The 13,826-nt window shown below is 40.9% G+C and overlaps 1 protein-coding gene and 1 non-coding gene across 2 annotated transcripts in view; both read left to right on the plus strand.

Moving 5' to 3' along the window:
- Nucleotides 1-13,826, plus strand: part of LOC8032054 (fatty-acid amide hydrolase 2-A) — a 119,712-nt gene that overhangs the window by 55,309 nt on the left and 50,577 nt on the right. The window lies entirely within an intron of this gene.
- Trnap-ugg lies at nt 2,656-2,727 on the plus strand. The gene has a single exon. It is a non-coding gene; the product is annotated as a tRNA-Pro (tRNA).

Consider the following 13,826-nt stretch of genomic DNA (forward strand, 5'->3'; position numbering starts at 1 on the left):
GTTGCTAACAAATCTACCAAACACTCTCTCGTTATAGCAAAGCAAATTTCGCTGCAATAAATAACGAGTTGGCTTGCTTGCTTGACGAATTGCTGCCTGCGTTGTCAGATCGCACGATTGAGACTAATTGGAACATGTTTAAAAACAAAGTAAATTCTTTAATTACTTTATTCATTCCGTGTAGGAGTATCGTATCTAACCACGTGTCTCCCTGGTTTAATGTAACTCTTAAACGCCTTGCTAATAAGAAAAAACGCCTTTTCCGCGCTGCAAAGTTGTCTGGCCTCGCTGAGCGCTGGGAGCTTTATAAATCTGTTGTCAATGCTTATAAGGCAGCCATCAAGCAAGCAAAACTGACTTTTTTTAATGTTACCCTTCCTTCAATGTTAGCAAATAGCCCTAAACAATTTTGGAGTGTTATGAACGGGCCTAAAGGAATGGCTGTATCGCTCACTGATGTTGAGGGTATTGACATTCCGAAAGCTGAATGTGCATCAATTCTGAACGACGTCTTTGTTAAAGCGTTTACTGATAATGATGGTTTAGATTATCCTATTTTTCCAGATTATGCATTCTTTCCCATGGATCCGCTTGCTTTTGATTACGACGGGATTGTAAAGTTGATTGATAATTTAAAAGTTTCTTCCTCGTGTGGTGTTGACAACATTACCTCTAAATTTCTTAAGAACACTAAACATTACATGTCAATTTTTCTTACAAAAATTTTTGAGCAGTCGCTCAACCTTGGTGTCTTACCGGATTATTGGAAAAAAGGAAAGGTGGTTCCACTTCACAAGGCAGGTAACAAACATAATCCTCTTAATTACAGACCCATTTCGTTAACCAGCACCCCGTGCAAACTTTTAGAGCACATTATTTATTCTCACTTAGTTAATTTCTTAGATTCAAATTCTTTCTTTTCACTCTCACAACATGGTTTTCGCAAATCTCTCTCTTGTGAGACTCAGATTTTGTCCTTCCCTAATGACGTCCTTTCCATTCTGGACCGTGGGTCCCAGGTTGACTGTGTGTTTCTTGATTTCGCCAAAGGTTTTGATAAAGTTTTTTTTATAAATTATTACTTTTTAAACTTAGCAAACTTAACATTGATCCTAATGTTTTGTCGTGGATTACATGTTTCCTAACTAATCGATCGCAATATGTTTGTGCGAATGAAACTAATTCTTCCCTTAGTCCTGTTGCCTCTGGTGTCCCACAAGGTTCCGTTTTAGGACCTTTTTTGTTCCTTATTTATATAAATGACTTACCACTGTGTGTATCATCCTCAATAAGTTTATTTGCCGATGACTGTGTAATTTATCGTGAAATAACTAACGATTGTGACGCAACACTACTTCAATGTGACCTGTGTGCTGTATTCGAATGGTGTAACTTATGGAAAATGACTCTTAACACTAACAAATGCAAATCCATGAGGGTTTCCCGTCGGATCACCTCCCCATCACCATACTCAATTTCTAACAACCTACTGGAATCTGTGACGTCTTACAAATATTTTGGTGTTCACATTACTTCTAACGTTTCATGGAAATTACATACTGATCATATTATCGCCAACGCTAACTCTATGCTTGGATATCTGAAAAGAAACTTCTCTTTAGCCCCAATATCATTAAAATTGCTATGTACAGAACTCTAGTTCGTTCAAAATTAGAGTACGCCTCATCAATCTGGGACCCCGGTCACACAACGCTTATGACTAACGTTGAAGCTGTTCAAAATCGTGGAGTACGTTTTATCTATTCTAACTATCATCGCACCGCTAGTGTATCATCTATGAAAACGTCATTGTCCCTGCCTCTTCTTTCCTTACGGCGAAAAATATCTCGTCTATGCCTTTTCTACAAAATTTATCGCTTCAACGCTTCACTAAAGGATAAGTTATTCCTTAACCCCGCATATATCTCTTCACGCATTGATCATCGTTTCAAGGTCGGCATTCCTCACTGTGAGACATCAGCATACAACGACTCCTTCATACCAAGAACGTCTTCTGAGTGGAACCACCTTCAAGCATCTTTAGCAGCTATCCCATCACTTGATTTATTTAAAGAAGCGCTTACTAATCAGTTTTGTTAATATTTTGTCGAATTGATTGTGTTTTAATCACTGTCTTTTACGTTTGTATTTTCTTTTGAGTGTATTCTTATGTGCCCCACCCCCTCTGCAACGCCCTATGGGCCCTGAGGGTATTGAAATAAATAAATAAATAAATAAATAAATCGAGTGCAACAGTGAAGTTCATTGAAATCGCATCACTATGCTGTACACTGTAGACAATAAAATTAACTGCGCTACTATCAGGGGGTGTTGTCCCATGTGCTCTATACTTGCTTCATGGAACCGTATTAAGCGAGGAAGTTGGTAAGCTGATTTTTAGACGTCCGGTTTGGCGTCGTCTGGAAAAAAAAAGAGAAAAGAATAAAAAAAAAACCTACTAATCTTGAACATCAGGACACGTAAACGTTCCAATAGAGGCTGACGACATCGTGCGCAGAAAACAAGCCGGTGATCAAGGTCAAAGCAAGGCGGCCACTGGGGCTGGGCTGCAGATGCTGGGGGTCACGTGGCGAGCAAACCAGTTCGGTGATGAGCGCAGCACGACCGAGAAGAGTATGAGATACGGCACATGTTGGCTCGTTGGTCTAGGGGTATGATTCTCGCTTTGGGTGCGAGAGGTCCCGGGTTCAAATCCCGGACGGGCCCATATTTTTGTTTCGTTTTATCTTTAAATTTAAATTGAGGTGGCCTTGTTCGGTTAAGGGAAAATCAACTTATTTAGCGCGCAACCTCCAACAAACCTCGTTTTTCACCGGTGATACGATAGAAAAAGAATTCATTAATAGGTTGGGTGAATTCTGAAATATTATAATTAAGTATACAGTTATGCCTAGTTTATATGGACACCTCCGTTCTTTCAGAAAAACGCCCATAATGTGAGTTGTCCATGATAACGAGACAAAAATGCACGAATTTACCCTGTTGGCCCCGGAAAATGGTGTCATTGTAGCGAGGTAAGGATGTTAACGTGGTCCGTACTGATGAGACCTGCGTGTACTTTAAGGCACAGAGGTTGTGTTGTGTGAAGTATACTGTTTCTACGTAGCCTTAGTCACAGAACGGCGGAAATTCCGGTACGCGGGAAAATGCTGCTTTGCTGGCAACTCCTCTGTAAAGTGATTAGATTCTGATCGTAACTGTTGCACACTCTCGTTTGATGTCTTCATTTTTTGGTATTCCAGAAGTCTTGTTTGTGTTTGTTTTTCGTTTTTTTTTTTTTTGGCTTTTTGGATATGTGACTGAATACGAGTTTATACAAGGAGGGCCTGTACAATTATACACAATTCAACTTCAACTTCATTGGTTCTCCTCTGGAGAGGGGGATAAAAGGGCAGACGAGTTTCGCTTCACAAAGTCTATTCTCGCACACTATAAGCACAGAAAACTTTTATACAAACCGATGAATTAAAAATAGAATGAAAGGATGGGCCAGTTTGTATAATTTATAAAAAAATGGGCGCCAGAGGACAAAAAGACAATACAAACAAGCGCTACAATCAACTGAATTTTAATGGGAAAAGGGCAGAAATATATCTTCCCTGCAATCACTGTGATTAGAAGGTAGATATATTTTTCACGTTCGAGTTCAGTTGATTGTAGTGCTTTGCTCGCCTTTTTTCCCGTTCTCTGGCGCCTTCATTTTTTTCATAATAATGCGTTAGCATTAGTACCCACATGACAGGGAAAGGTGACCGCGTCCGTCTGGGGACAAAACAGTGGGAAGCGAAGCGCGCCACGCAGAGAGGAGGAGAGCGGCGAAGGACAAAGGCGAGAGGGACGCGACGTCACGGGGCGAAAGCCAATGCACGCGTGGATGCTGGGGCGGCTCTGAAATTGCAGGTGTGCGGAGGGCGCATGCCTTGGCCTGTGCTGCAAAATGGAGTGTGAACCAAGCACTAGCGCTGGTTCAAGTAGGCGGCAAAACAAAGGAAAATATAAAGGTTAATTGGTGGATCCCCAGGAAGTACGTGAGCATGACCCTTGGGAAACGCCACACGCGTCCTCCTTCGGGAAACGCTAACACTGACCCCGTAACGAAGCAAAGAAAAAAAAAAGGCAGAAAAAGATCGAGGACACAAAAGAGAAAGCCAAAAGAAAAAGCCAAAACAAAAAGAGTCGAAGGGTCAGTGTTAGCGTTTCCCAAAAGGGAACGTGTGTGGCGTTTCATTTCATTTATTTCTCCTTAAGGGCCCCGTGGGGTATTACATTAGGGGGAGGGGGGGCTTGTGGGCTAATACAGAGCATATAAACACCAAAATGGAAAAAAAAATTTGATGTAAAATCAATAGTCGTACAGTAATGCATGTTAAAATTTTAAAAATTGATTGTATATGTGCAGTCACTCACTGTCGAAAAGTGGATTGGTCAGTAATAATGATGACTTTTTCAGAAAGAGAGTTCCAGATAGTCATGGCACGAGGAAAGAATGACGTATTAAAGGCTAGCGTTTCGCCCGTTATGCGTTTCATGCAACGGCTGTGATTGAGGCGTGACGAAATTCTGTCAGGAGGTGATATCAGGTAGTCAGATAAGTTGGTGCTGTTGTGGTAAAATTTATGTAAGAGACATAATCGAGGGACTATTCTGCAGTCAGAGAGCAGTGAAAACTCGAGAGTAAGTTTAAGCTACGTCGCACTGGTGTCGCGGGAGTATGCTGATGACATGAATCGGGCTGCACGGTCTTGAATTCCTTCCAGACTGTCGCTGAGGTAAGCTTGTGACGGATGGCAGATTAACGAGGCATACTCGAGCTTGGGGCGGACGAATGTAGTGTACGCTAGTTGCTCTAGGTGAGAAGGTGCTGATTTTAGATTCCACTTTATGGCTCGTTCATACTTGCGACATACGCACTCACCGCCGACTGGATTCGCTCGCCGAAAAAAATCGGGCCGTTCACATTTATTGCCGTCTGCGGAGTGCGCGGCGCCAGCGTTCACACTTGGGAACCGGCCGCCGGTTCCCAAGTGTGAACGAGGCATTAAGTAGGCGAGTGTCCGTGAAGCATCAGCAGTGATGACGTTGATATGTTGAATCCAAGAAAGTGTGGAAGCCAGATGGATACCGAAGTACTTGTATGAGGGAGTTGAGCCAATTGAAACGCCATCAAATGAGTATGAGTAAGAAAGAGTAGATTTTTTCCGCGTGAATGATACAAGTTTGCACTTCTGGTAGTTAAGGGGCATAAGCCATCGATCGTACCAAGTGTTAATTCTTGTTAGAGCCCTCTGCAGGGTGATATGATCTGAGGGGTTTGCGACTGGACGGTAAATAACGCAATCGTCTGCGAACAGTCTAATGTTTGATTCGATGTTATGCGGAAGATCATTTATCCTCCTGAGACCTGGGAAAACTTTTTTGTGCGGATTCTTATTCAATTTACAGGCATACCTCTATATGATAAAAGGAAGATATAAGAAATATTTTATTTCAAAATCTCAATAAGAATTGATGCACATTAATATAAATTGGACATTCGCTCTTAACATGCTTATTGCTAGAGGTCTTTTATGGGGACAAGCCTTCAAATAGCGTTCCACGTTAGCGTGTCTAACAACGACAGAGAGAAATTGCAGAGATATTGTATCAAATGTTTAATATCGGTAACACAGGAACAAAAGAAAAAAGATCATTAGCTTTTTGCCACTAATGACGTATTTTTACAACGCGCTACAGAGCAAGCCAAACCTCTACTTGGTCGAGTGAGCCATCTCAAAACAGCGTCTTTCTTTTGTTATGCAAAACAAAACCTGGCACTTCGTTAAAAAAAAAGAAAAAAAAAAGAAAACAACTTCGTTTTCATACTGCACCCTTCCAATCTGCGACGCGCAGAGTTCGAAACATCGGCAAGCCTTGGCATGTGCCCCGGGGTCTTGGCTCTGCTCTCGGCCGGGGGAAGGGGTGCCCGTTTTGTTGGTGGACAATAGTCTGCATCGCTCTCGTCGGTGCTCTCCTGACTACATTGTGTAACCTGCACTTCGCCAACAGAGAAGCGAAAATCTAGGAACTTCAACATGTCCTTTTGCCTCTTTTGCATTGTCTTCATGTCTTTCGTATAGAGGATCCATGCGTTAGTAAGAGCCATGTCAAACATATGAAAAATGACCCTTATACTCTATTTCTTTACTCTTGCCTTAATGCGGTAATAGCTGATCATCCTGTCTGCCATGTCCACTCCCCCCATGTTCACATTTTAGACCTGTACAATGTGTCGCCTAGAAACATCCATGTATCTTTTTTCTTATGCATTCCACCTGCGGCAGGTGTCCTCCGGTTTTTTTCTATGCACGGATGACATTAATGTCACTGGTTTGTTGTCATACCATCGCACGATGATCTGTGGGTCATCACGGCGAACCCACATCTCTGAGGTCTCCCGTCCTCTGGTCTTAAGCTGCCCTTTTGACGACAACTTCTCCCTCTTCGGCAGGCGGTTGTTCATCACAGTACTCGTGCCTGCTATGTCCTTTTCGACGAGCTTATCTAGGAGCGCTGGGGACGTAAAGTACCGGTCGAAGAAACGCCTGGTACCAGGTGCAAGAGCTTGGGCAAGCCTCAGGACAGCCGATTCTGCAATCCCGGAACTGGCTGAACACAGAAGAGACTTTTTTCCCTGATAAATTTCGAAATCGAGAATCAGGCCGTTTGGACTTGCCAAAACAAAGTTTTTCAGTCCTTCGGGTTTTGGCTTTCTTGGTAGAAACTGCCTTAGTTGCGTTCTGCCATTAAACGGTATCATTTGTTTATCTACGCTTGCGAGTTCCTCACGAGGGAGTTTGTGGCATTCTTTCAGCACCTCCGCAATGAGAGGCCAAACCCTCCAAAGCCTGTCCTGATTTTTTTCTTCATCAGTTATGTTGATGTCGCTCACAACTTTAAGTCGCGATCTGAGCTGAAAGTACCTGTCCCGCGACATATTGTTCGCGATGAGTGGCACCCTCCTTATTTTCATCCAATACATTTTGATCTAGGGCTAGCCCAGACAAGACATCGTGACTGAGATGCCGAAAAATATTTTCATTTCATCTGCAGAGGTGTTAAGGCTCTTTCCTGTCTCAGCCACTTCTTTGGTGTTCATAGCCATTGCCATCATTGCATACATTTCGTCAGTGACATACTGCTGAAAATATTCATATGGGCTGCACTCAGCTCTCTTTCCACGTCGTCCGGAACGGCTTGGAAATCTGGTACCCAGGACGAAGGAGAACTAAAAGCAACATTGTACCAGCTCTTTAAAATATGTACCGAACCTTTCGAGCACACCGCAAATTACCTTGTAAACGCAACAAAGTGTGGCAAAGCTAGCAGTATGACAAAAACAGTGGTCAGAACAAAAACAATATTCCTCAAAGCTTACAGAAAGCTGAACACAGATAAGAGCCAGACGCAATGCTTACATCATCTCGCCTTCAGAATATGTTGCAAACAGCTATCAACGCGGAACAAGCAAATTTTCATACATCTATTTTGTTATTATGTATCTCGATAGCGGGTAAATTTCACCTCTGACATCCTTTCCACAAAGACGGTCTCTTCTTCGTAGCAGAAGTACTAGCCTGTGGCTCATCTTCCTCACTGCTGCTGCCCTCTGCAGAACCGGGCTCATCTTCAACAGGAACCAACGGAGGGTCGTATTCAACGATGTCGTCCTCACTGTCTGACAACTCGATGTCAGACGTCTGTCCTTGGGCAATTTTGACGAGTATTTGGTCAGCAGTTTCTTGACTGATGCGTGGTCGATCTCCTAAACCAACCCAAAATATTAACAACCCGCGTGAAAAAATGTAAAAGACGGCCTTTTTCTACGGCACGCACGTGAGCAACCGAATGTTAGGTCAGGCAGCCGAACTTCGCACTGAGCCCCATTGTCCCGTCTAGTGGAGATCGCAATCTCAAAGGCGTCGCTGTAAAACAAAGGCAGCTGGAAACCAACATTGTATACCGGCGTGGCCCCTAAATAGTTAACTATGACTTCCAAACGAAAAAAGTACCAACACCGAGAGAAAATGAGCAAAAACATACTTACGTTTTCGGTCGCCACCGTAGAACGCACTCGTAGTGAAAGCCGCCATTTTGGAAGCCTTCACAGCTCCCGCCGGTGAATGGATTTTCACGCAACTTCACAGATGGCGACACCAGATGTCCACAATGTTGGACATCGGGTTTCATCAACGAAAACACTGTTGATGTTTGTCTATGCGTTCAGTTCCTTTGTCAAGTATGTTACACAAATTTTCTATTGCCGGGTCTCAGGAGGGGAGAAATAGGAGTGCAACATTGTAACCTGTTCATCCGTATTACAGCGCAGATGCTCAAAATTCGGGCGTATTGCCATTTAGTAGTCATAAATACAATTGGTCATAATCTCAATTCCGTCTAAACTTCTCTGCGAGCAAAGTTGGTCATGTAAGCACAATTTGGCTGAAGGAAACAACCACTTTTATTCCATTGCTTTCTAGCGACGTGGAAACGGGGTAACTTAGATTTCTATGATGTTTCGTTTTTTATGCCACTTGTGACAGAGTTTTAAGCACCACTAGAAAGAAAGAAAAAAAAATGAAGAAATAGCTATAGAATGTGTTGAGCAATCTTTAAAGAAAGCACAAAAGTATCCATATGTGATACATAAAACACTCGCGGTTATTGCAGTGATTATAAAGATGACAACAATAAATGTCTGAATTTTGATTTCATCAAAGATTTATTTCAAAGTACTTTTGCTATACATCACGAGGGATGATTTAGAGATTTCGCTTTGAACTTCAGTTTAAACATTGGTGCTGTCTACGAGGCCTGTTACATTTGGGGGATTATTGTTTTTTAACATTGCTTTGAGCCATGGAAGTAGGAATAAAAGGAAACGACATGGCTGGCTGAAATCAACCAAACGAGAGAATCCCAAGTGAAGCCGGAAGTAGTGGTCGCTGTCAGTGAGAACGCCCCCAAGGGTGACCGAATTCGTACAGTAGCCCCTTTTGGTTTTGGTCATCGTTGGGGTTCTGTTCCTCCAAGCCAGGAGTACCCCCCCCCCCCCCCCCCCCCGCTTTCAGCTCTGGTGGCGTCGTGTCGCCTCCAGAAGCTTCCTCCCTCCATGCGTTGAGCACACAATATTCATGGTACAACAGGTTGGTGTTCTGTGATCCGTCCTGTTACGGGACAGCCATTTCCACAACTTGGTATCAAATAAAGAAACTACGAGCCTAAGTTTAAGATTAGCATGCGTGGACGAAGAACCGTATGGCATTTTAATGAGGTGAGATCTAACTGAGGTGTAGTCCTCAGCCTAAACCGCCAGCGACCCTTGCTTGCCTTTTCTTCCACCAATCTGTGAAACGTCGCGTTATTACGGAATGAGAAACTGACATAATCGGAAAATTCTCGAGCTACCATGCATTTGCTCACCGGCAACCTAATGTTTGCACGTCTGAAGCACGGAATTGTATTTGGTATAGATTCTCGGATAGACTTCCATTATCTATATATATCCGTCAGATACAGCTGGGATGTTTTAATTGATCTCTACCGCGTGAGTCAAATTTATCGTTGGGTCTTTGAAGGGGCCGCATAAATCAGTCTCTGAACGCAACGTGCTAAGATTATGTTCCGAGGGATGAACCTATCCGAGTAAAGAGCAAGAAATTAAGAACCCTGCACACAAAGAATGGTCTAATTGGCGCAACCTTCAACATCCCGAGGCAGGCAAGACCGAGGACGCTGACACTGATCTCCGATAGCAAACGATGTTTTTGATTCAAACGCGGCACGAGCTTTATCCGTGTAGTGCATGACTTTGCTATTTTTCAAATGTAACACCGAACAGTCACAAAACCAGCACACAAAAATTATTTGCCTGGCTGTTTTGGCAATATAAGCTTTCGCCATATCTCAGCCGTAGCGTCACCCAGACGTCTTTCATTTGCAGACGGCCGCCGTAGGGAGTGAATTTCCGCTCTTTCTTAATGTTTTACTTCTTGCTCGCATAAGCTCATTCTTCGACATTTGTGTACACAAAATGCCCCATCTTTAGCTACCTCTCTACAAACCTTTACCTCATTAGATTAAGAAACCGATTTATTCGGACCCTTCGAAGGGTTAACAACCCGTTTTAATGACGCAGGATATACTATTAAAACTCAGAAAGCACAACAGAATGCGAAGTCGGCAGTCCTCTACGCAACATTTTTATGTACAGGGTGGCACAATATGTTAATTATTATTGCAAAAATAAGCTAGGCATCGCCCAACGCTCATTCTTTCCCCAAGGGTAGTGCTAGAGGCCACAACCAGATGCCAAAGTTTCAGCCCGATCCGATAGCTTATTCAAAAGTTATAAGTGATATTCTGAAAATTTCAATGGGAAACGGAGCCCATTTTTGCCCGTTTTTGGTTTCTGGTGCCATAGATCCCTATGTATGCGAAAACTCTGTCGGCCGCCATTTTCCCATTAAAAATTTCAGAAGATCACAACTTTTGAATAAGGTATCAAATCGGACTGAAACATTGGCATCTGGTTATGACCTCTAGCGCTACCTTTGGGTGGAGAATGAGCGTTCGGCGATGCCTAGTTTAATTTTGCGGTAAAAAAAAAAAAAAAAACAAAAAACAAAAAAACCTGTAGTTTTTTTGTTTTTGTTTTTGTGACACCTTGTATATAGCACATCAAGTCCTCATCCAGCCGTCAGATCTTACGGAAATTAAAAAAAAAAAAAAAAATAGAAGGAAATGGTTTGTTTTCATAGAATGATGTGCCGCACCGTGAGTCATACAGCGAGTTCATGTAATACATTGGTATAGCTTGAATGAACAGTTTGCTGATCTTATTATCGCTCACCTGAAGTCGTGGATGGCTAAACGAGCCGCGTCGCTCGCTGCAGCGGTGCAACGGACGCTCTTGGCATGGCGTTTTGCCCCGTGCCGGTCTTGCCCGGCTGATAACGAGCTTGTCCTTGGGCTCCCCTGTCAAGGTCCTTCGTGCAATGGACCTTCTTCGTGTAAATACGGCGCCAATATTGAACGTTTAAAGATGTTTTGGAGGAAAGTGGCAATGAGAGTGACGTGGTAACAAAGCTTGGGAAATTAGAGTGTGTTTCTGATGTGACAAGAATAAACGTAAAGCGACAAAAAGGACGTCTTTAAAGAAATAGCAATGAGTTTCAATTGAGCTTTTAATGTATTCTTAAGAGTGAATTGAAACTCAATATAAACTCAACGCCTAATGAGTTTGATCATTCTTTTCTTAAATCCGTTCAAAACAAAAGTCATGTCGCTGTCAAGAAAGCGTCACAATTTATCCTATGTATATATGTTCTGGAAAATGAAACGATCTGTCGGACCACGCAGATGCGAGACCTAGGTATTCTTGTGGACGACCATCTTTTTTTCCTTTCTCATGTAAACTCCATTATCAGCCAGTCATTGCGCACGCTAGGAATAATGTCTCGCTTAACTAGACCATTTATCACTCATCACTGTCTCTTGAAATTATATAGTACCCATGTACGTTCGAAACTAGAATTTGCATCTGTAGTCTGGAACTGCATATCTATAACAGCAAGTGAAAGTATAGAACATGTACAAAAGCGATCTGTGCGCATCATTTACGACCGATATTTTGGAAGAAAGTGTTTTTATGAATATAATTCGATTTTAGCAAATTAACATTGGGCACCTTAGGTAAAAGAAGGTCGATTCGGGATGTTCAGTTTTTACATAGGCTAATTCATAATGCAATAGACAGCCCTACTCTCCTCACCTGTGTTAACTTTCGCATACCACTTAGAACGAACTTTAGAAATCCTAGAGTCTTTTACCCAGACCTCATTCGAAACGCATCACCGGTTTCGCGTATCCAACATGTTTTAAACACGCAATTTACTGACGTCGATATTTTTAATACAAACCTGCCTTTTGGAGAACGATCATTTTGATGCCTGTGTTTTTAATTGGCATATATACACGTTTGTGTGCTTGCATGTTTTTTTTTTGTTTTTTGTTTTTTCACAACTCTTTATTTTGTCTACTCTGTATTTTGGGTGTATTTCAATTGTGTGTGCTTAACCCAGTAGGCTTTCGAGCTGTTGGTTAGCACAAGAGAAAAATAAACATTGATTGATTGATTGATTGATTGGAAAAACTCAATACCTATTTTATTAAATTTACTCATTAGGAACGCGATTGATTTTGGTCACTAAGAACTTAATATCCATTCTTTTGAATTTACTTATTAGGAATGCAACTATAAGGTTGGTTATTAAGATCTTTATAATCATTATTTTTTAATTTACTTATTAGATATGCAATTAAGTTTGGTCATTGGGAATTAAATTGTTATTTTTTTTTAAATATACTCATTAGGAATGCAATCGAATTTGGGCATGAAAAACTCGATATCCATTATTCTAAATTTCATAATTTCTGATGCAATTGAGTCTGCACATTAAAAACTCTATATTCATTATTTAGAACTTGCTCATTAGATATGCAAGTGATTTTGTCATTAAAAACTAAGTATTTTTTTATTAATTTACTCCTTCGATATACAATTGAGTTTGGTCATTAAGAACTCAATGTCCATTCTTTTAATTTACTTATTGGATATACAATTGAGTTTGATCATTAACAACTCAATATCATTTCTTTTCAATTTATTAATTAGATATGCAAATGAGTTTGATTGCTAAGACCTTAATATTAATTACTTTGAATTTACTCATTCAATTTGGAAATGAGTTTTATCATTAAAAGCTCAATATTCATTATTTTGAATTTGCTTATTAGAAATGCAATTGAGTTTGTCATTATTATCTTAATATTTATTATTTTGAATTCACTCATTTGATATACAATTGTGTTTGGTTATTAAGAACTCGATGTCCATTATTTAGAATTTACTCATTATATGTGTAAATAGGTTTTATTGAGGACTCAATGTCCATTATATTGATCTCATTCTCTAGACCCGCGCTTGAGTTCTATCACTGGACAAACATTTTTTTTGTATCCTCATTAGAGGTCCAAATGAGTTTCTATCGTTGAGTAGTGGACACCAGCTGATTTGCACCCTTTGCAGTTGAGGAATCCCAGCAAGAAGATAGCTGGAAATAACCACGAGTTCACTTATACCACTCAGAATAAAAAAAAAAAATCCCACATTCAAATGTGCAAAAAATTAAATCGACATTGTTTTTTTTAACCTATTAGAGCATATTTTTCAAAGTATTTATTGACAACATTGCACAATTCATCGCCCCAGAGAATTCCAGTTGAATTTCTGCAGCCAGTGTCAATACAAAAGCATCAAACTTTCTGTTGACTTCATATTGAACATATTTTTGCTTTTTGCCTTAAGTTTACAATAAGTTTCTCTATAGTCGCTGACACTGCCCTTAGCAAAAAGAGGCCGTACTTCAAACAAAGTTGAAATATATTTAGTACGAATATTCATTTTGTATTTATTCTGTATTATTTTGGCCGCATTCGAAATACGCGCGTAAGGTATTCAAAATGCATTATAAATATGAATAAAAAAATATTTTAAATTTACCAAAAATATTATCCCTTCACACTCAAGATGCCATTTGTGCATTAAAAACCGGTTACACAATTTTGTTTTCGATTTTGTCAGCAAATGGTGTTCTGTGGTATTTGAAGGCACTACTAAATTACATCTCACAAAAATACATTAGAAACGAACACACACACAAACACCATGACGCACTGAACAGCTCATTCACAGTCCCGTTGACTGC

This window comes from Ixodes scapularis, unplaced genomic scaffold, assembly GCF_016920785.2.
Source record: "Ixodes scapularis isolate PalLabHiFi unplaced genomic scaffold, ASM1692078v2 PGA_scaffold2__306_contigs__length_199485367, whole genome shotgun sequence".
Taxonomy (NCBI): domain Eukaryota; kingdom Metazoa; phylum Arthropoda; class Arachnida; order Ixodida; family Ixodidae; genus Ixodes; species Ixodes scapularis.